Source organism: Heterocephalus glaber, unplaced genomic scaffold (assembly GCF_053883595.1).
Source record: "Heterocephalus glaber isolate CG9 unplaced genomic scaffold, H.glaber_assembly_v1.0 deba00001429, whole genome shotgun sequence".
Lineage (NCBI taxonomy): Eukaryota > Metazoa > Chordata > Mammalia > Rodentia > Bathyergidae > Heterocephalus > Heterocephalus glaber.
The window spans coordinates 4,927,705-4,951,282 of record NW_028258294.1 but is presented as its reverse complement, the minus strand read 5'-3'; positions in this window follow the sequence as shown (position 1 = coordinate 4,951,282).

The following is a 23,578-nucleotide window of genomic DNA, read 5'->3' as shown; positions in this document are numbered from 1 at the left end:
GGACAAAGCTATCAAGAGTTAAACCCTGGCAGTCAGATTCCAGAGCATCTGTCAATCACTGTGGTCTTTGGGCTTCTATAAGTAAACATATAAATACCTGTACCTTTTAAAGGAAAATCCATAAAAAAGACAAATAATAAACTGAAAAAATATTTTCAACAAATAACCCCACAAATATATATCCTTTATATTAATCCTTCCCTTTGCATGTCCACTGTTCTCATTCATTGGTCACCATGTAAAGAACACTGCATTAGTAACTAAGTGTGCATGTATGTGTGTGTGTATGTGTGTGAGTAAAGAGCTTTTGTAAATCAATAAAAAATAACAATTAGAAACTAAGTAGGCATGAGGATGATCAGAAACCCCATAAAGAGTCTTAGAAAAGAAATGTAAACAAAAGCCATATATTTACCCTTACTAGTAGTCAAATAATAGCTAAGTAAACCATCAACATGTTATTACTAAATCAGAAAATATTTACTTCTTTATTAGTATTAAAGCTTTCTAGAAGCAATTTGTCTATACATATATATCAAAAATAATTTAAAAGTTCAAAACTTAAAAATCTATGGATTTTTTAAAAATTTTTCAATTCTTTTAGCCATCTGTCCCATGTTCTGACATATAAAGAACTGCATAAGAGTAAATTCATAGAAGGGTCATTAGTAGAAGCAGATTGCTCAAAGTAAACTAAATATATATGGCATGGGCAAGTCCGGCACATCCAACCATATTTTCATAAAATATATAATAATGATGAAAATATCCCCAATAGAAAATCAATTGAATTGTAACATTACAAATAGATCTTTTAAAGAGGTTTAGTAACAGACAAAATGAGCATTCAGCTGCTGTCACACCCAAACTGTACCTACAACCCTCAAAACAAGACAGTTGTGAATGCTTAACAATGAGTCATCTTTCTTCTATGCTTTTCATTCTCAGCTAATCAACTGGAATCCCATGTTAAGTTTTGTGGAAGCTAGGAAAACTGATGGAAAATGGAAAGATGGAGCTCTGTCCCACCTGAGGCCAAGAATCTCCAATCCCTTCCCTCTATCCTCATGGCCACTGAGCATGCCACTTGCACAGAGACAAGTCCTTAATTAATGTCCTCTACCTCCTCCTCCTCCACCACCTTTGCTCCTTCCTCCTCCTCCTCCTCCTCCTCTTTCTGCCTCTATTTTAAATGGACTTTCTAATTTTTTTCTCCTGGTCCTGAATCTTGTGCAAACACCTTCCTAAGCATTGCCCTAAAATGGTAAATAAAAGTAAAAGAATCAAAATTTTTACCAAGGCCTTGTTGCTTAGCAACCACTTCTTTTGTCTCTAAATACATGGAATATGACATTATTTGGAATGTATTTTCAGGCCTCACCTTAACACAAAGGAGCAAAGCAGGGGAGCAGAGAGGAGGTGAGAGAAGAGGTGGTACTATAGAAACCTTTATATTGAAAACTGTAAAGATACAATGTGAGGGGGAGAAGCGCCAAAGGAGCTCACCATGGAAGTTTCAGCCCACCACCACCACATGGTACCCAAAACTTCAAAATGGAACAGTTCTTATATTGGCACATTTTTATCAGAACAAACATATGGTTATAAGCATATTCTTACCTTCATTATAATCTGCACATTTCCTCTACAGGAAAATTTAAATGCACTGTTGACAGCTTTTTATAGTAACATAATAAGAAAGCAGACAAAGAAATGTTATGGTTAGACTTGCTCACAAGATACCACAGATTCTAATTCTGAAATTTGTTTCTATTCACAAGACTGGAGGGTCTCCACTAATGTATTTTCTTTTTTTTTCCATTAACTTTATTGGTACATTTTAGGTATACAATACAGCTACATTCATCATTGGGATCTTATACTTTTACATGATGTGTCTTGGTTCTTATTTTTTCTCCATTCCCTTGCCCTCCCTCCACTAATGTATTTTCTTTTGTAGTCTCATTGTTAGCCTCCAGGATAATCTGTTAATTAAAAACAACAAAAAAAGATAACGCTATGTCTTGGTCCAAACAAGCTCATAACTAACTTCCTACTCCATTCTCAAGTTTATCATTTTTATTTGAATGTGGGCAAGGACCCATATTGAGCAGCTCTTACTAAGAAATGTACACAATTTAAGAGACTATGAATAAGCTTCTCAGAACAGAGACTTTTTCTTCTTATTGCTAGCTAGTTGATCATGTAAAAATTTTTGTCAGCATTAGGAATACACAATCTAAGACATATAAAATTAGGGAGAAAGGTTAGAGAAGGCTGTTCAGTTTACTGTGGTTCTCAGACCTGGTCATTGGAAACCTAGAAAAGAGAAGTTGTCTGCCTGGCCTAGGTGACTCCACAGAACTTGCAATAGGCTTAGGTATCAAGGATCTAGTCAGCACTGACGTTTTGCTTTGTTATCTAATGGTAGTTTTCTGTTCATTTATTTCTAATTAGGTCCATGTAGCAAAGACAGGAATGATTGAGGATTTGGAGTTTTCTGGTCAATCACATATTAACTTCATCAACATCTCCAACATTTCCTGGCAGAGAGATGGGCTCCATGAAACTTAAGAGATTTGAGTTTTAGTTATGACTTCATCATAAATAAGTAACATCACCTGATGGATTAATTTATCCTCTTGGTGTCTCTTTTTTATTATTATGAAATGAACCATACCTACAGAAGCAGGTATAGATTGAAACTGTTAAGAACAGTAATAAGATAAACAACCATGTGCTCAATATTACATTAAAAAATAGGAAATTCCAAGCACCTTAATGTCTCCAAATGTCTTTATATGCCTTTTCTCAGGGTTACCTAACTACCTCTTCCTTTCTTCAAGGTGTAACCATTATTATGTTTTAATCAGCCTATAATTTTTGGTAATCTTTATTTCAATATAATTTCAAAGTTGGAGAAAACTATAAGAAGAGAATGAAGAAATCCTGCATACCCTTTACCCAGACTTAACTATTTGTTTACCATTTGCTCCTTTACTCTATCTATAGCTATATTCTATCTATGTTCTTTTAGGAAACTTTTAAGAATAAGTTGGAGACATTTTTCTCATTTACCACTAAAAGTTGTTTTTAAAAAACTAAAACAACGTGTATTTCCTAAGAATAAAGATACTGTCTTATATAATCAGTTATACAGTATTGAGAAATTTAACATTGCTACAAAGTTTTCTCATTAATGATCCATTTTAAATTTAATCTACTGCTTCAATAGTATCCTATAACTTTTTACCCATTCCCAGGATTTAATTCAGGATCACACATTTTATTTATTTATCATAAGTCTTTACTAGTCTCCTTTAATTAGAATTATTTCCCAGTCCACCTTCATCTTTCTTAGATTTGAGAGTTCTAAAGAGAATAGAACAATTATTTGGTAAAATGATTGATTTTATCTGTTTCCTCTTGGTTAGATTTAGGTTATGTATTTTCATAACACATACTAGGAAAGTGATGTTATGTCCCTTACACATAGTGTTAGTTGGTTCTAATACTGGTAATATTATTTTTATTTATTGATTTGGATAATGTATAAGATATTTCTCTAATATATATGTGCTATTTTCCCTTTGTAAGTAATGAGTAATACATGGGGAGATAATTTGAGACTATTTGTCTTTTAACCTATCAAACAATAACCTACATTAAATCTGTTTTTCTAATTCTATTATTGCCTCTTTATCAGTTACAATTCTATAGAAATTAATTCCTCTTCCCCTATTTATTTATTCTTTTTTACATTGACAATTTTTATTTTTTATTAGTACATGTTTTCAGTACATAATATATTCCTTTTGTGGAATTGGTGAATGTACATAACACATTTAGCTTCTTCTTCATCTCCTTTCCCTCCCTGCCCTTCATCTCTTGATCCCCTGCCCATCTGAGAAAGGCCTATCTCTCTATTTCCTATAATCTATCTTTATTTTGCTTTTTATTTATAATTTTAATTTCTCATATAAGAGAAACTTTGCAATATTTAAGTTTGTGTCTGATTGATTTTAATTAACATTATAGTCTTAAGCTGTATCTGTCTTCCCACAAATGACTCAAGTTTAGCTTTCTTTATGGCAGAGTAGTACAATAGGGAAAATGCATATATTTTTATTTTATTTAATGGGTTAAAATACTTCATCTGTCCATTTAGTTTGTTAGTTAATTAATATGCCTAAATTGTCCCATGTCCGGCCAGTATGAGCTGCTTCAATCTGTCTCTGGTGCTCCTTAATAATGTTCTGATAATTCATTGAATTATGTCTTAATTTTTAGCATAACAAGATGTTTCAGGATTAACTCATAATTTATCTGCCTCACTCTAGAGTCATCCATTTCTACAAGAAAACTTTTAAATAGAGATTGATATTTAGAAATCAAGATCTGGGCTCAAGGTTTGCTCATTGATACTGAGGTGTCATGGCTTTTAGATCCTCTCAATAGTCATATATAGAGAATAAATGTATATTTAAAACAAATATATATAAAAATAGCTCATAAAAGTGAGAAAATGTTTAATATTTCCAGCACAGCAACTAATTTGGTCAAGTTCATAATGAGCAAAATATTATTTCGGAATAGTTACACCATTTTACAATGAAAAGCAAACTTACTAATTAGAATTCCAATGATTTCCATTCTTGCTCAGATAAAATTTACATTCTGTGAAGCATCAAACTCTTAGTTATAAAATTTCATTCATTTTGATAAATGTATACATCTCTATGATTTGTGTGCCTATTAATACATGGAATATTTCCATAACTTCAGAAAATTTCCTCATCCTTCTTCAATTATCATTCTTACTCCTTCAGAGCACTCAATTTTATCAAAAACTTCCTACAACTTAAAGATAATGTCTATCAAACCTTCTAGTCTGTGAACATAGTATACCTTACTTTTATCTAGGTTCTCTTAGCATTTTTTAATAGTTTTTAATGTATTAAACATATTTTGATAAATTTGTGCTGAAGTGTTCTATGTACTCCTTTTGATGACACTATAAATATTGATATTTTCTTTCCCCAATTTTTCTTCTAGTTATAAAACTATCATTAATTTTGTGTATTAACCTTGCTTCTTGAGACTTTGATAAATTCACTTATTAGTTAAATTATTACCTTTGTAGTCTTCTTCACATTTTTTATAGAGAAAATGAGACAGTTGTACTTTCTTTTCTCAAACTTAATGTTTGCTAACTTTCATGCTCTGTTGCATTATTAGCACCTCCAGCAGAGTGTTGAATTAAAATGTGAAAGTAGACAAAATTGAATTTAACCATAAGATGTAATGTTGGCTAAGTTTTTCATAAATGGCTTGTGACAAATTAAGAAGGTCCTCTTCTCATCTTTATTTACTGGAGGTTTTAGGATGTGTAAGTATAGAGGATTTTAATTTTATTTCTGAAAGTGAGAATAGGAAATGGTAAAAAAGAGAGAGAAAAGAAAAAAAGTTAATTCCCCTGTGCCACTTGTTTAGCTTGCGGCTTTCCTGGGCAAGTTCTCTCTCAGTGGTTCCTTTCTTATCTGAACTTGCTTGACATTAAAAGCCAGTACTTATTTGTTCTATATTATGTATGCATGTTGATTTTGTCTTTAATGACAAAATAAAAAGAACCTCAAGGGCAGGAATAGAATGTGTGATTAATCTTTATTCCCTACTGCCTTGGTATTAAGCTGAGCTCATACTAATTGCTTGACCAATTCCTGCATTGATTCATATTAGTAATGAAATGCCATAGTTGCTTACTATTTCAGAGTTCTACATCCAAGAACTGATATTCTTCTCAAAATAAATCAGTCAAAACTTGTTTTATGATAAAGCAACTGGGAATCAGAAAAGTATATGTCTTTCCAGGAGATAAGGAATTCATTTCAGACAGAGTAAGAAACAGTACTCAGGTCCTCTGCCCCTTCTCCCTCGATACACCAACCTGTCTGATTTCCATGGTTCCTCCCAGTACTACCTCTGGGGTCAGAAGTCATCTCAGTAGGGATTATGTTATGCTAAGTCTCAAATTTGGGCTGCACAACTACCCATTAAAGCTTGGGGTCTCTATATCCTTCATCACCATGTACCAAACCTATCAAAACTTTATGTTGAAAACTACTGGTGAAGCAGGATCTTCTCAGGCCTCTGCAACACACGACATGCTAATTATATATTTGTGGTTGGATACTTTGCCTAATTTCAAATCCAATTGGCATGAGGTATTTCTCCTAAGGTGAATAAATTTTTCTGGGGATAGTTTTCTTAGACTTTTAAAGTAGGGTGCAGGTAAGACCACCATATTTGCCTTGGAATTCTACTGCTGGAAATATCACACCTCTTTGGGTCACATGTTTGGGAGAATTGTCTATACTCATGGAGGCAAACCTATGGGACATGTGCCACAGCTGGCTGTTTGCATCACTGAAAGCTCTAAGAGGTTCACCATCGCTGATACCATGTTCACATTAAATAGATACCAACCAATAGATTCAGTGGGCAATCCTCAAAAAATCTGTGAGAGAGAAACAGATAAATGAAGAAGCATACTTTACCATGATAATGAAGCAGGGTCTCTGTTTAGGTTTCTAAATTTACTTCATGCCATTGTAGAGACAGTCAGGACATTTAGGCAGGGTTAGATTATGGAGCCAGGCCCCTTTAAGAAACAGAAAAGAAATACCATCTGCATTACAGCAAACAGCTGAGCTGTCAGCCTGCAGCTTGACACCTACCTGCTGGTATTCTCTTCCATCTCCTCTTCCTATTTCTACATCAAAGAGAGAGAAAAGCCCAGCTAGTGTGAGTCTGGACACCCGTAGACCCCAGACATGCCAGACACAATACCACTCTTTCCCTTGCAACATATAGTCCAGAAACTCTAAAAGATTTTTCATTCCTTACACATAGTACCTGTTTTTCACCTTCATATGATCATGCTGGTCTCTCCACTGAGAGTGCCAGTAACTCCTGTCTCTTCCCCTCCCAAAGCCACTCTCACACACTTCAATAACTGCTATCATTCAGTAACCTATCATTCAGTCACTTTGCAAGTATTTATTAAGTACTGCCAGTGTGCTGGGGACTATGCTAGGTGCTAGGGACTATGCTAGGTACGGGAAAGGCAGAGGTGAATATGGCAAAGTCTCAGCCTTAAAGGAGCTCACTATGAATTGTGGGCATGACTGGCAAGGCCCAGGAGCCACAAAGGATCAATACTAACCCAGCCTTGCAAGGCCATTGAAGTCTTCCTGAGAGGTTACAGAAGTGGTGACATAGAGAATCTAGGTCAAATTAATTAGCCACAATAAAGGGAAGAAATGTGAGAGCCAGGGCTACCAAAGTTGGACTCCAGCATCAACGGTTCAACTGCAATATTTTCCAGAAGTCTTCCTGTTCCTGCCCCAGGCTGCCAACTGATCTCTGAATTTTGACCAGTTCTTGTGCAGACCCCTTCAAGGCATTTAACTCCCCTCTTCTAAAATCATGTATTGGATTTTCTTCCTCAAGTAACTGTAAATGCTTAGTCTGGTACTTTAGAATGTTTAATTACTGTTTGAGGGAATAAATGGTGAACAAATGAACTAATCAATCAACCAACCAACATTTGTGGAGATCTTCTACAGGAGATGTTCTGGCTACATAGTCATGCTCTGGGCTATAATCTCCCTGTACAGAATCAGTGATCCAGGACATTCAGAGCCATGCCCTCAGAGTCAGAGTAGGAAGGGCTATCTGCTTAGATTTTCCTCTCAAAGTGCCATCATTTGAGTCTTTTAGAACTAGAACTAGACAGACTACTGTTCTTGCCAGTTTGAAGGAAAGTGAGCTAATGTGATTTAGACTTAGAATTTTGTCCCCTCTACCTTAAAAAAACAATTTCTCTTTCTCCATGGTCACATAGATTTAATTCCATTTTGAGATATGTAGTAAGCACTATTACAGGGCATCATGAACTCTCAAATAAAAATCAAATGCCAATCCACTCTACTACCTTTTCCTTACAGGTGTGATGGGAGTTATTTTACCTATGCAAGTCAATGACAAAGATGATCCATCCAATCACTCCTCATGCTCCAGTTATTGATGTTAGGGAAATAATTACAGATAAAATCTCCTGTTAAACAAAAAGTATTGTCTTCTCAAAATCCAAAAATTATTAAAACAGTTTTATTAGTTATTAAGCATTAAACTAGACTGCTGATCGCTGGTCACAAACAATTCACTAAACAGATTCTAACACAGAAAAACATTCACAAATTACATAGCGAGACAGAGATAACTTATTATGTGCATGTTAAATGTCTTTTCTAAAAGCAAAATAAATCTTTAGTTTTATGACAAGTAGATAGTTACAATTTGGAGCCAGGCACTTATGCCAAACTCTCACAGAGGGAGGGAGCTGGGAGATTTTCCTCTGTGATGCTAGCACTCCAATGACACTGCTCTAAGGCCCCCCCAGAAAGACATTCCTGGGAGGCAAAACTCTTAGAGTTAATTTAGCTTTTAAAAAGATTTACATACATCTCCAAAAGGGAGAATGTATACAATTTCAAGTTCTCCAAAAACTACTAAATTTAATAAAAGGAAAGAGCAAAGCTCTCTTTTCTTTTTATCACCAGGAAAAAATTTAAAATTTACAAATATGTGAGTGGGTATGGGTGTAGGTGGATTAAGATTTGTATATGCCCTTCCATTATCCAGGTCTCATTTACAGTATTCCTATGCTAGTTCTGTCCCTCATAGAAACAGTGACTATGATAATCACTTTCAAACTATGGCTGTTTCTTCCTGTGTTAGTCAGCTTTCCCACTGCTAAACACAATACCTGCACTCAGAATTTAGAGGAGGAGAAGTTTAATTTGCTTTATGTTTTAAGGTGATTCAGTCCATGATTGGCCTCCTCCAAGGCAGAAACATCATGGCAGAAGGATACAGTGGGGCAAAACTGCTAAGTTCATGGTGGCTAGAAAGCAGAGCAGGGGAACAGTGCTAGAGAGGAAGGGATGAGGGTCTGGACACTGTACCCAAGTCACACTCAATGACCCACCCAGACATACCCAGAAGTGTGCTCCACCAGTCCCTTGTGTTGCTCCCAAATCAATCAAATTGACATAATAAAGTATAACTGGTCACACTACCTGTCCTTTATGCTATGTTTGTTCTTCAGGAAGCCTGTAATTTTTAACCACTTTTCTTACAGCCTGTAGATCATGATTGTCTAGTTATCAGATAATACAATGCTCTGATAATTCCCAAATACCATGGATTCAAAACCACCTTTCTTCTTTTCTTGCCTGAAACTGGGAGTACCCTCAGAGTAGTGCTTCTCAAACTTTAAAGTGGATGTGATCAGCTGGAGAGCGATGAAAACACAGACTCTATTCCAGTAAGTCAGGGTGGGGCTCACACTCCTGTATGCCTAACCAGCTCCCAGATGATCCCACTGGTACTGCTCAGAACAACACCTCAGGAAGGAAGGCCTGGGAACATTAGTGTAATTCTTTCTACATCATTGTTAACCTGCCCCTTGTATAGGCAATTTTCTTTCTGCAGGCTGTTGCTTTTATTTACTCAGTAATAAATATTTATTGAAAGCATATTCTATAATAGGAATTCTTTGTGCAATTACTCTCTCCTCCACGCAGGCTGCTATGACTTTCACTTTAAGCCCTTCAATATGGGACTGGAATTTGGAACAACTTTCTCTCCAACCATTGCAACTGGTTCGTTTCCTCCTACAGCCTTTCCTTAAGACTGTGCATCCATTCTACTGAAGACTCCTGAAGTGTTACTGGAAACTTCTGCAGGAGGATCCAGTCTCCTGCCCAGTGTATGATGCAGGCCTGATAAAAAAAAACAACAAAACTAAAAGACAGAACTGAGAGACAGAAAGCAGGGGACAGGACAACCAATACTGGTGCAACCAACAAAGATGCTGGCCAGTTCAAGCCACTGATTTTTATTGGTAATCAATTGGGGTAAAGGTGAGCTACATACAAGGACAGTACTACAAGCCCAGTCATATGGTTTCTATGGAAATTAATGTAAGCAAGCCTCATAAAGGACATGACAAAGCACTTTCAAATTAGGAACAGAATAGCCAAAATATATGGTTGTAATTAGAACATTGTCCTTCTAGCAAGAAGGTTTTAGTTGTGGGAATGGAATTTGGGTGTGAGTTACTTTGATCTCAGCATATAGGCTTCTGCGGATTCAGTTTTATAAACAAGCCAATTGTGAGGTTAACTCTTTACAGCCTGCTTTGAGGCATAATCAATATTTCAGTCTTCTGCACATTCTGCAAATGTTTTCACTTTTCTCTATTCATGAAAATGAGTCACAAGCTGTAATAAATCTTTAGCCAGAGTATATATGCTAGGATTTTATTTGGAAAACAGAATGGCAGAGTCTTTGACTGTAATTTTCTGCCCCTTACAGCACACAGCTGTCATCTGTGACTCCTGAGCTCCGTGATTAAGGCTTCTGTGCTTTGCAGTCTGTGGTGGTGATCCTTTATTTGCCAGAAGCAGGGGCAGGTAGGTGGGGGTAGTTCTGAGAGCTATTTTGTACAGCCTTCTCTTTATTTCCTGACTCCTTATAACAGGCCGCAAGTCCTGGAATTCTCTGTGCCCTCAGACAGTTGAAATGTATTTGCCTGTTGATTGACTACCTTCACCTGGAGACAACCACGGTGACGAGTGGTCCTTTGCAGTAATAACTCAATTTATTGGTACTGAGTCCATTGACACAGGCTTCTCCCTCCTCCCTTACAGGGGCTACATGGTCTGATATTGAAAATTACTTCTAAAGTGTTTTCTTTAGATCTCTCAAATCACTGTAAATGCTTTCCAATTGGCATCAATTAACATCAAAGTGATTACATTTCAAGCTTCCTCAAGAGTGAACATGTTTATAGAAGATGTAAGGCTTAGAGGCGTCCCCTTTCTGTAGCTTCAAAAATCTAAATGGTGCATTTGTACAGCTCTGATTGCTTATTTGGTGTCAGTCTGGGGACTATAGCCTACCCATTGGCAGTATCTTGGTCTCTGGTTGAAAACAGCACCAGAGAACCTGATTTTAGTTCCCACCATCCTTCTTCTCAAAAGCCATCTATGTCTCCCACTCTGCAGAGGAAAAATTTGCTAGATTCTGTCTCCTAAAGCCCTTTTGACCATTTCTCCTTGTAGCACAGCCCTGAGAACCTACTGAATACTTCATTCTTATTTCCTTGATAATCTCCTTTTTCTTCATTCATCAAAATCCCTCTCCTACTTGAAAGCCATTGAGCAGGGTTTCTAGGTAGACTTGAATACTGTCCTCAGTATTCCCATTGATTTTGTTTACATTAGTATTATGCACACCACACTTATAGGTAGTTAGCTCTATATTAACCTTCTCTCCCTATGAGTGAGTTTGATTTTAAGAACAATCTTTATATGGTATTAATCTTTGTATTCACTGTCTACCACCATAACTCAAGTGAAGCAAGTGCTCGGTACTTGTTAGCCAAATTCATGAATGTGCAATTATCCACATAATTGAAAGTACAGAAAATTCAATCAAGTGCCCAGAAGAGAAACGATTTGAAATAGAAAATGTTGGTATTGTGATATTATAATTTCAGAAAAATAAGAAATTATTGCTGACCATCATAGATTTTTGCTGTCTACAAATTCATGAGAATCTGTGTCATTTGAGCTTCTGAGCCAATCTAATTTTTAGAAAAGAGAATCAATCATTTGCATTTCCATGACAACCTATGGTCTAGAATACATTTCCATATGTATTTATATGTGCCAACCTAAACTCTCCCAGAGATGTGTGGTTCTGCCTGCCCACCCATCCATCAGTCAGGGCTACAATGGGTTCTTATTCAGCTTTTTAGGGATTAAAGCCTGGGAACATCAACACCCTGCAGTGTGAACTGATGGGGAAGTCAGGCTGTGAGAAGTTAACAGTGGATCTAGATCCCAGGCAGCAGAGGTCAGGTGAAGGGGAAATGAAGCCATGAAGCCACCCTAAAGGACCTGGACACTCCCAGGAACTCTTACAACATGTAAAACTCATATATTTGAGTAATCTTTATGCTTTTTTTATTGGCTTAGATATTTTAGGAAACACGAACGTTTGGTTTTGGGATAAACTGGTTCACATTTTTTAAAATGCTTTATTTAGTTTTGATCACATTATATATGCTTCCTAGATAGGTTTCGGTGGAGTTTTGACCTTTGACAAGTTAAAAATTGTGAGGATGGAAGTAGATCACTGCTTTTTTATGAGAATTTTTTAAAATTCATACTGTATAAATTTATATACTTTTTTGTTTGCTTGTAGGTATAGTATATGTTCATATGATGTACAGGTAAGAGGGATGTAGTATCTTAAGGTATACAAAATCTTTCTACAGATACACTTCCTCATTGACTTCTACAAACAAGGTATATTCTACAGCCAAGGTATACATTTTAGATGCATAGAAAGTGTCATGTAGGCTGAGAGAGAGAGAGAGAGAGAGAGATACAGGGCCGGGGATTTAGCTCAGTGGCACCACGTCTGTCTCGAAAGCACAAGGTCCTGAGTTTGATCCCAGGTACCAAAAAAAATATATATATATATATATATATATATATATATATATACACACACACACACACACACACTATTTGATTATTATATATAATATATGTTATATATGTATTACTTCCTGTATATAGTAGTTTGGTTGTAATATATATTACTCAGGACATATTTGTGAGCATACTAATGGAATTATATTATAGTATTAAATTCTATAGGATGCAGACTTTCATAGGCATACAAAATTTATTCCTCTCCTCCAATAAGTGATTGGCAAGTTTTCTATTTTTGCTTATGTTTCAGAGTTTCAAAGCACAGAAACACTAAGCCTATTACCTGGGTTATTATGTCTCTTTCTGAAGTTGACTTTTATGAGCTTTGACTTGACAAATTATGCACATCATGATGCATATTTTATAATAAATTATTCACCATTGCTTTAACTTGCTCAAAGTAAATTGCTACTCTGAGTGAAAGAAGAATTGCTGTTTTAAACCTCTTCATTACTGTCTAAGCCAGAAATTTTCATCTTTTTTCTGTAAACCTGCAATCAGCTGGGAGCCCGTTCACTTTAGAGTTCTTGGCAACAATTCATCCTCTCCAATTAAAACCTACTGCATATTTCTAAGCAAAATTATGGACTTGGAACAAAGTGTACTTCATCATTACAAGAACTTTGTTAAGTATTATCATCCCCATTTCATAGATGAGCAAACTAAGGCTGATAGTATGTTAGCAGGGCCAGAATTAAATCCAGATATATCAGACACAAATCATGTGCACTGTCTGCAGGTTTTACTGGGACTTCTACAGTGTTGGGACATCTGGGATGTGATGGGGAGAAACTTTGGACCAATGATATTATTTTTAAAGCCACTTATAAAACCAGCTTTTATCTCCAAAATAACTTTGTATGATCCCTTTTCTGTATATGCTAGTAATAGCGTGTTCTCTCTTCATTCAGACTTGAAACCTCAGTGTCACTTACAAGGCTCGCCTCCCTCCCTTTGCATAGCTTGCCACCAATCACTGATTAACTCTGTAGAAAGATCTCTCACATCAACCCTTTACCCTCACACTTGTAGTTCCACAGTGGCCTCAACACTTAAATTGCTTACAATATTTCACTTTCACAAATGATTTTATAGTACATATCTTTATACAAATACCCATGTACCCACATGCAGATGATTGTAAACAAAATATGGTACTAAAAGAACTACTTTGTTGAAGACTACACGTTTTTTAAATTTCTAGTTATAATCAAATTACTCTCTGAAGTAATTCTAAGTATTTTCATTCCCACTAGCAAAGTATGAAAGCTCTCAATTCTCTATCCTCACCAAACTTGATACTTTCCGTCTTCTAGTACTGGTGTATCTGTTGAAGTAATATATATGTATCTTCATTGTTTTATTTTCCCTGTCTAATGAGTTAAGCTGTTATTCATATACTTATCAGATATAGATATTTCTTCTTCCAGGAATTTTCTTTTCATTTTTTCAATTTTCTTTTGGGCTATGTGTCTTTTTACATTTTTTTTACTTCTAGAAAATGCAAATTCTTGGTAATATAGTATATTATAAATACTTTTTCCAATCTGTAGTTTATCTTCCACTTTGTAAGTCTTAGTCACGGATTATTCAATTTTAATATGATCACATTTGTCATTATTTTAAATTATGTTCCATTTACTTTTCAAATGACAAAGTATACATTTATGGTTCTATTAATAAATGAATGTATATTTATCAATAAATTCTGTTTCTTAAGAAACTAATCCTTATACTCATAGTTTCCTATGTATATGTAATAGTGCTGAAGTTCAAGTTTTCATAGTTATGTCTCTACTGCATTTAAAATTTATTTGCCCACAAGGCAAGATGCAGAGATTCAATTTTATTTCTCTCCAGTTTGTTTACTTCTTTGCCTTTTATTCAGGCCCATTTAGTAGGTAATCAATTCTCTTTTCTCTGCTTTTTAAATACAAGCTATGCTACGGAACCAAATTTTATGTAGTGTGAGTCTATTTCTACGGTTTTTATTCCAGTAAATTCATATATTTCTTTCTCCCAACAAAATCTCATTGTCTTACTGCCTAAATTATTTTAGCATTATTTTCTCATATTTCCTCCAAATTTTACATTTTTTCTTCTTATAATTACTGACTTAATTTCAATTTAATCAATGGCTTTGTGTATTTCATCGGAATTACATTTTAGTATTTCACTTTAATCATGAGAATAATCACTTGATTTATATTGTCTCTCCACCCTTGAATGTTGTCTCTCAAAATTTCTCGTCTGAGTGAAGCCCCATTATTTCCAAGGACCAAAACATGTCTCATGCCTAAGCCTACTTTCAAGAAGGTGAAATCCCACCACACTCCCAAGAGGAGCTCCAACTCTCAGTGACTGTATTATTACATAAATAATTTAGGAGTATTTATTTTTCTATCCTCTGGGAGGAATAATATTCATATGAGACTGCATCTTTTGGGAAGATCAGCCCAAATCAGTTGACATCCTGTACACTTTAAAAGAAAAATGGTTTGGAGAATTTTAACAATCTATTCACTTTTTCTAATTACCAGAGTTCTATTTATGTGTTCTGTTTCTCATTAAGTGCACTTAGCATTATTCTTTCTGTAACATTGCCTGTTGCATCTTAATTTACATGCCATTTCTAGTAATTTTTGGAAATCTCCAAGTCTCTCCTTTTTTTCTTGAACAATCTCAATAGAGTCTTAAATATTTTGTTACTCCTTCAAAAGAGCTGATTATCACTGTCCTTACAAGAAGAAGACACAAAAGGGAAAGGAAGAGTATATGGAGGTGGAGGGAGAGATTGGAATAGTCTCCCACATCCAAAGACTATCAGAAGTCACCTGGAGCTGGGAGAGGTAAAGGGGGCTCTCTTCCCTAGAGCCTCAGACTGGGCATGACCCTGCTAACACCTTGATTTCAAACTAACAGCCTCTAGAGCTATGGGAGGATAATTTTGTTGCATTGAGCCACTAAGTCTTTGGTAATTTGTTAAAAACAGCCTGAAGGAACAAATATAAATGGATTTACTAAATGTCTCACTAAATCAAGGGATGAAATTTCCTAGTAATTATGCAGAACATCCTTCAGAGCATATCTGGTCTCACCCATCCCACCACTCAAGGCCCAGAGGTAGGGGCTTCTGGGCCACCATCCTTCCCACCGCTCCAAGCCTAGAGGAAGGAGCTTCCAGGCTGCCATCCTTCCCACCACTCCTAGCTCAGAGGAAGGGGCTTCCTGGATGCCATCTGTCCTGCTGCTCCCAGCCCAGAGGTAGGGACGTATGAGCCAATGTCCCACTGCTCCCAGCTCAGAGGAGTTGAGGCACGTGGGAAACAACAGCATCCCTGCCCTGGGTCAAAATGAGAAGGCACATAAACAAGTCTCAAAACCAGACTTCCAGATCACCTATAGCAACCTGAAAGGTAAATGAGATGGAACACTCTGATACTCAACAACCTGGACTCGCTGCACTGGGGAAAAAAGAGGATCTGAAAAAAATGAAATCAGAAATAATTTCTCAGATAACAGCAGAGATTGTGCTCATAGTGCAAGACATGATTAATAAATCTAGAGAGAAGCTGAGGAACATGATGGAGAATCCCAACATAGGAAACAAATGGAAACCATAAAACAGATGCAAACAGATTTTCAGGAGATCAAAAACTCCATTGAAACTCTGCACAGCAAAAGGAGCCAATGTGAAGACAGAATTCAGATATAGAAGATGAGAATGCAATTAGTGAGGAGGAAAAGAAAAATTGCTTCAAAATTATAAAGGACTACAAGAAATCAATCCTGCAGCTGCTGGACGATGCAAAGAAGAATAACATAAGACTGATTGGATTTAAAGAACGAACAGGAGAGAGTGCAGATGATGTAAAAAAAAAAACTGTTCACAGAAGTAATGGCAGAAAACTTCCCAAGCGGGGCAAAAGAACTTGACATACAGGTAAGTGAGGCATATAGGACTCCAAATAGCCTTGATCAAAAAAAAATCTACACATAGGCATATAATTGTTAAGATTCCAGAAACCCAACAGAAGAACAAAGTTCTACAAGTAGTTAGAGAAAAGAAACAAATCACATACAAAGGAAGGCCTATCAGAATCACAGCAGACTTCTCAACACAAACACTCAAGACAAGAGCTTGGAATGATGTATTTCAAACCCTAAAGGAAAACAGCCTCCAACCCAGATTGATGTACCCTGCAAAACTATTTTTGAAAATTGATGGAGAAATAAGATACTTTCATGACAAAGAGCACCTTAGGAACTTCGTGAATACCAAACAAGCACTCCAAATATTTTAGACAATGTCCTAGGAACAGACATTGAGGATCACAACCCCAGGAAGCACAGCAGAATGAAGCCATCAGGCATGACAAGAAATTGAATGTAAAGGGGGAGAATCCAACAAAAAGAAAAAGTCATGGCAATGACAAGTCAATACGTATCAGTTATAACCATCAATGTTAATGGTCTCAATTTACCAATCAAAAGAAATAGACTGGCAGAATGATGGGTCAGAAGCAAAATCCAACAATATGCAGCATACAAGAAACACACTTAATTCAAAATGAAACTCTTAGACTGAAAGTTAAGGGTGGAAAAACAATAATCTATGTGATGGGAAACCGAAAAAAAAGGAGGAGTAGCTATCCTCTTTGCAGATCAAGAAGATTTCAAATGAACACTGATTAAGAGAGACAAAGAAGGACACTACAACCTTGTAAAAGGAACAATTCAATGGGAAGAGATGAAAATCATGAATATCTATACACCAAACACTAGTGCACCCAACTATATAAAACAAATACTAACAGATATTAAAAGTCATATATGCACTAATACAATTGTAGTGGGGAACCTCAGTACCCCACTGTCACAAATAAATAGATCAACTAGGCAAAAAATAAGTAATGAAATACTAGAACTCAATCAAACTCTAGAACAAATGAACTTAACAGATGTTTACAGAGTGTTCCACCCCAAAAAATCAGAATACACATTCTTATCAGCTGCACACAGGTTGTTCCCCAAAATAGACAACATACTCACTAATAGAACATGTTTAAGAAAGTGCAAAATAATTGAAGTTTTCCCCTGTATATTATCAGACCATAGTGTGATGAAATTGGAGTTCCATAGCAAAAGAAATACCAAACATTCATTATCACATGGAAATTGAACAACACACTTCTGAATAACCAATGGGTCACAGAGAAAATTAAAGAGGAAATCAGACAGTTCCTTCAATTAAATTAAAATGACAATAGAACATATCAGAATCTATGGGACACAATGAAAGCAGTCTTACAAGAGAAATTCATAGCAGTGAATACACATATTAGGAAAACAGAATAAGTCCAATTAACCTGATGCTGAACCTCAAGTTTCTAGAAAAAGAAGAGCACGACAAACCCAAAGCTCATACAAAGGAGGAAATTATAAAGATCAGAGTGGAAATCAATTCAATGGAGACTAAGAGAATGACAGAAAAAAAATCAATGAAGTCAAGAGTTGGTTCTTTGAAAGAATAATCAAAATTGACAAACCCTTAGCCAACTTTATCAGAAAAAGGAAAGAAAAGGCCCAAATCCATGCAATTAGGAATGAAAAGGGTGAAATTACAACAGACCCAGCAGAAATCCAGAGGATCATCAATAACTACTTCCACAACCTATATCCCAATAAGATGGAAAACACAGAAGAAATGGACAGATTCCTAGATATGTATGAATTACCAAAGTTGAATGAAGGAGACCTAAAAATTCTAAACAACCCAATATCAATCAATGAAATTGAAAGTGTAATAAAAAACTTACCAACTAAGAAAATTCTGGGTCTTGATGGCTTCACTGCTGAATTCTACAAGACATTTGGAGAGGAACTACTGCCACTACTCTTTAAATTCTTTAATGAAATTGAAAGGGAAGCAATACTCCTGAATTCATTCCTAGAAGCAAGCATCACCTTGATTCCCAAAGCAGAGATAGACCCAACTGAAAAAGAGAACTATAGGCCAATCTCACTAATGAACATAGATGCAAAAATCCTTAATAAGATAATGGCAAACAGAATGCAGAAGATCGTCAAGAAGATCATACAGCCTGATCAAGTGGGATTCATCCCAGGGATGCAGGGATGGTTCAACATATGCAAGTCAATCAATGTAATACACTATATCAATAGAGGCAAGGTCAAAAACCATATGATTATCTAAATAGATGCAGAAAAAGCATTTGACAAAAAACAACATGCATTTATGATAAAAACCCTACATAAAATTGGAATAGATGATCTCTACCTCAATCTGGTAAAAGCCATCTCTGAAAAACCAACAGCCAATACTATTCTAAATGGTCAAAAACTGAAATCCTTCACACTAAAATCAGGAACAAGAAAAGTATGTCCACTATCACCACTCTTGTTCAATATAGTTTTGGAAATATTAGCCATGGCAATTAGACAAGAGAAAGAAATTAAAGGAATAAAGATTGGAAAAGAAGAAGTCAAATTGTCATTATTTGCAGATGACATGATACTCTATATAGAAGACCCCAAGAACACCACCAAAAGTCTTCTAGACTTAATAACCAAATTCAGTAGACTAGCTGGATACAAGGTCAACACAAAAAAATCAATAGCTTTCCTCTACATGAACAACTGGCTCACTGAGAGAGAAATAGGGCAAATAATTCCTTTCACAATAGCATCCCCAAAACTGAAATACCTAGGAATCAACCTAACAAAAGAAGTCAAAGAACTTTTCCCTGAAAACTATAGCACTCTGAAAAGAGAGATTGAAGATGGTATCAGAAAATGGACAGACATCCCCTGCTCCTGGGTAGGAAGGATCAACATAGCGAAAATGGCCATACTTCCAAAACTGCTATATAGATTCAATGCAATCCCAATTGAAATCCCAGCACCATACTTCACAGACCTTGAGAAAACAATACAAAAACTCATTTGGAACAAGAAGAAACCCAGAATAGCAACAGCAATTCTAAGTAACAGAGACATGGCAGGGGGTATCACAATCCCCAACTTGAAACTATACTACAAAGCTACTGTGATAAAAACAGCATGGGACTGGCAAAGAAACAGACTGGAGGACCAGTAGAACAGATTAGAAGAGGCCAAAACAACTCCAGACACACTCAGCCATCTCATCTTTGATAAAGGAGCCAAACACCCTCACTTGAGGGAAGATAGCCTTTTTAATAAATGGTGCTGGAACAATTGGGTTTCAACTTGTCAAAGATGAAAACTTGACCTATATCTTTCACCGTGCACTAAAGTAAAATCTAAATGGATTAAAGATCTAAATATTGAAATAAAAATGCTGAGTCAGCTTTTAAAAAGGTTAGGTAGATCTCTTGAAGACACCGGTGTAGGAAAAGATTTTTATGAACAAAACCTCAGTTGCCCGTGCACTAGCACAATCAACAAGTGGGATCTCTTCTTATTAAAAAGCTTCTGCACAGCAAGAGAAACCAACAGCAATGTCAAGAGAAAACCCACAATGAGAGAAAATCTTCACCTGCTGTTCCTCAGACAAAGGCCTACTATCTCGAATTGATAAAGAACTTAAAAAGATCATACCTCCCAAATTTAAAGACCCAATCCGAAAATGGGCATCTGAAATGAATAGGCATTTCTGAGACAGAGAAGTAGAATAGCAAGTAAACATATGAAAAAATGTTGAACAACACTGGTCATTTGAGAGATGCAAATGAAAACAATGCTGAGATCCCAGCTCACTTCAGAAAGAATGGCTATTATTATGAAATCAACCAATAACAAATGCTGGCGGGCCTGTGGGGAAAGAGGAACACTGCTCCATTGCTGGTGGGAGTGTAGACTGGTGCAACCACTGTGGAAATCAGTATGGAGATACCTCAAAGAACTAGGACTGGAAGTCCCGTTTGACCCAGCTCTTCTGCTGCTGGGCATCTTCCCCAAAGAATTACAAGAATCATACCACAGTGATATATCTGCGCCCATGTTCATAGCAGCACAATTTGTAATTACTAAAACTTGAAAGCAGCCCAAATGCCCACCAACTGGAGACTGGATAAAGAAATTGTGGGTTTTTTAATAAAATGGAGTACTATTCATCCATAAAAAATGAGAAATTAAAGTTATTTATAGCTAAATGGATGCACATTGAGGTGATACTCTTAAGTGAAATAAATAGAACACACATGTGTAAATACCAAATATTTTCTCCAGAGTGAGAATCTGAAAATGTAAATAAGGACTAAAACGTATAATAGATAAAGTGAAATAGGAAGAAAAGGAGCAAAGGGGAAGGGAAAGTGGGAGGGGTAGGGGAAAGGAAAGAAGGGAATGGAATTACTATGAGAAAATGAAAAAATAGAAACAGTAAATAAGGAGGAATGGAGGGGTTGAAAGGAGGGCTGGGGAATGTGGAAAAATAACCAAGAGAGATTATGTAAAGGTGTAAATTTCCAATGATGAATGTCATTATATTGTACACCTAAAATGTACCAATGATTAAAATGTATAATTGATAATGTAAAATAGGAAGAAAAGGTCCAAAGACGTAGGTGAAGTGGGAGGGGTAGGGGAAAGGAAAGAAGGGAAAGGAAAAATTACGAGAAATGGAAAAAAAGGAAACAAAGTCTTTATTAATAGGGAAGGGTGGAGGGGGTGAAGGGAGGGCAGGGAATGGGGAAAAAATAAGAACCAAGATACATCATGTAAAGGTACAAGTTCCCAATGATAAATGTAAATGTAGTGTATACCTAAAATGTACCAATGAAAGAATTTAAAGGGAAAAAAAAGAACATATCTGGTCGCTTGTGTTTCAGATCTCCTCTTATTTTTATTCTTCACCAGTTACTGACTGCTATTCTTTAACTACATCTGAAGTTACTTTTGATGTACTGGAATATAAATTACCAGTCTGCCACTGTCAAGGGCACTACCATCCTACCATCCTTCCAGCTACTTAAACCATCTGACTGTTGTCCTTGTTCTTTTCCTCCCTCATTCTACATGTTTAATCAAAATGTAACTCCCGTGTCACTTTCCTAACTCTTAAACACACCAACTTCAGTCCAGCTCTAATTTTAATTTTAATTTAGTCCAGGCCACCATCATTTCTGCAACAGAGGTCTATCTAGTATTTCAGTTTCATTTATTTACCCATTCATATATCCTTCCATCCATCCATTAATCAAACACTTTTTAAGTATCTATCATGAGACAAGCACTGTGCAAGGTACTCTGATGCAAAAGTGAATTGAAAGGAGTCTAGATCCCTGACCTAATAGAGTTTAGGTCAGTGTGGGGAGCTTACATGTGGGGAACTTATAAGCATATATTTTTATAACTTTAGATGCTACAATATATGAGATGTTTGTAATTACATTGGGTAGAATACTATGTCTCATTCAGTTTGTATTGAGACAACCAAGCACTGGCGCCTTTCTGTTATCCTAGGGATGACATATATTGTAGTTGCCCCTTTGAATATGTGTCTCCCCCAATAAGATGAAAGTCTATGGGAGGCAAGGTTGTGCCCTGTAAACTATAGAGCTGCAAACACTAAAACCCTATTGAACTTGTGGATACTCTAAATAAATGTTTTTGAAGGGAAAGAGAGGTGAAAAATAACACTGGAACTATCAGACTCCTTTTAGAATAGCTGCTTATTGCATTAGAATGTCAAAAACGAAGAAGAAGAAGAAGAAGAAGAAGAAGAAGAAGAAGAAGAAGAAGAAGAAGAAGAAGAAGAAGAAGAAGAAGAAGAGAAGGAGGAGGAGGAGGAGGAGGAGGAGGAGGAGGAAGAAACAGAAAGAGCTTGAATCTCTACCAAGGATGTGCTTTAAAGTAGAGGGTGTTTTTTCTTTAATCTTCAGCATTGTTTAATTTCATTCATGGGTAAGAAAGAAAACTTGGAACTTTAGCCCTCACTTACTCCCATTCCAAAATGTACCTGGCTATCCATTCATCCAAATGATTCTTTAATGAGAAATCCTCTATATGGCTTCCAAAGAACCAATTATTTTCTGAACAATGACAAGTCAATGAGTCAAATTAAGTGCCTTTTTGCATTATATTCTAATTAGGATTCTTCCTACTAGGTAAACTTCCTTACACAATATTAAAATATTACTCAATAATTCAGGGTCATGCTAGCACTGGATAAATTAGCTCAATTCAAGTGTCACATTGATTAGGAATATTGAGCAAACATATGTGTGTTCCTAGTGCTTGGAGAGTCCATGAAATTGGTGCCTAATCTTTGGATGTTAGTAAAAAACAAAAACAACAAAAAAAAACTTCTTTCAAGAAAGAAAGATGTTGGTTTTCCTGAGTTTCAGATTAAGTTCATCAATAGCTAACTAGACAAAGCCTTTGCTTTTTGTAACCATCAAGGATTATTTGAAGCATGAAGAACAAATTACTTCTTATTTAAATGTGGTAAATGAAAATAAACTCCAAGCATTCTAGAAAGTGAGAAAGTGCTTAGCTTTTGAAAGGATTCTAAAATAGCACAGGACTATAAATTGTAGACCTGTGGTCTACAAATTGCCTATAAATTGCACAGGCACCAATTTTAATGTGAAATGCAATAGATTTTTATTAGACTTTTGTTATATTTCTCCTTCATTTTTTAGTAATTGTACTTAACATGGACTGTTCAAATTCTTTAGATCATAAGTAAATATGATAAAGTTTCTTTGACTAAGAACATCAATGTAATGTGTAGTTTTAAGGACAGCAAATCTGGAGAGAGAGCAAAATTAGAAAATAAATGAGGGCACATTTGGCTTTATCTTTGATTTAGCTTCTGGAATGTTACTCTCCCTGCCTCCATGACCAAGTCTGTCACTCCCTTCAGGTCCCTTTAAAGCATACATATTCAAAAGGTAAAAATTATTTTATACTCAGCCATAAAAGTAGGCAAGGCT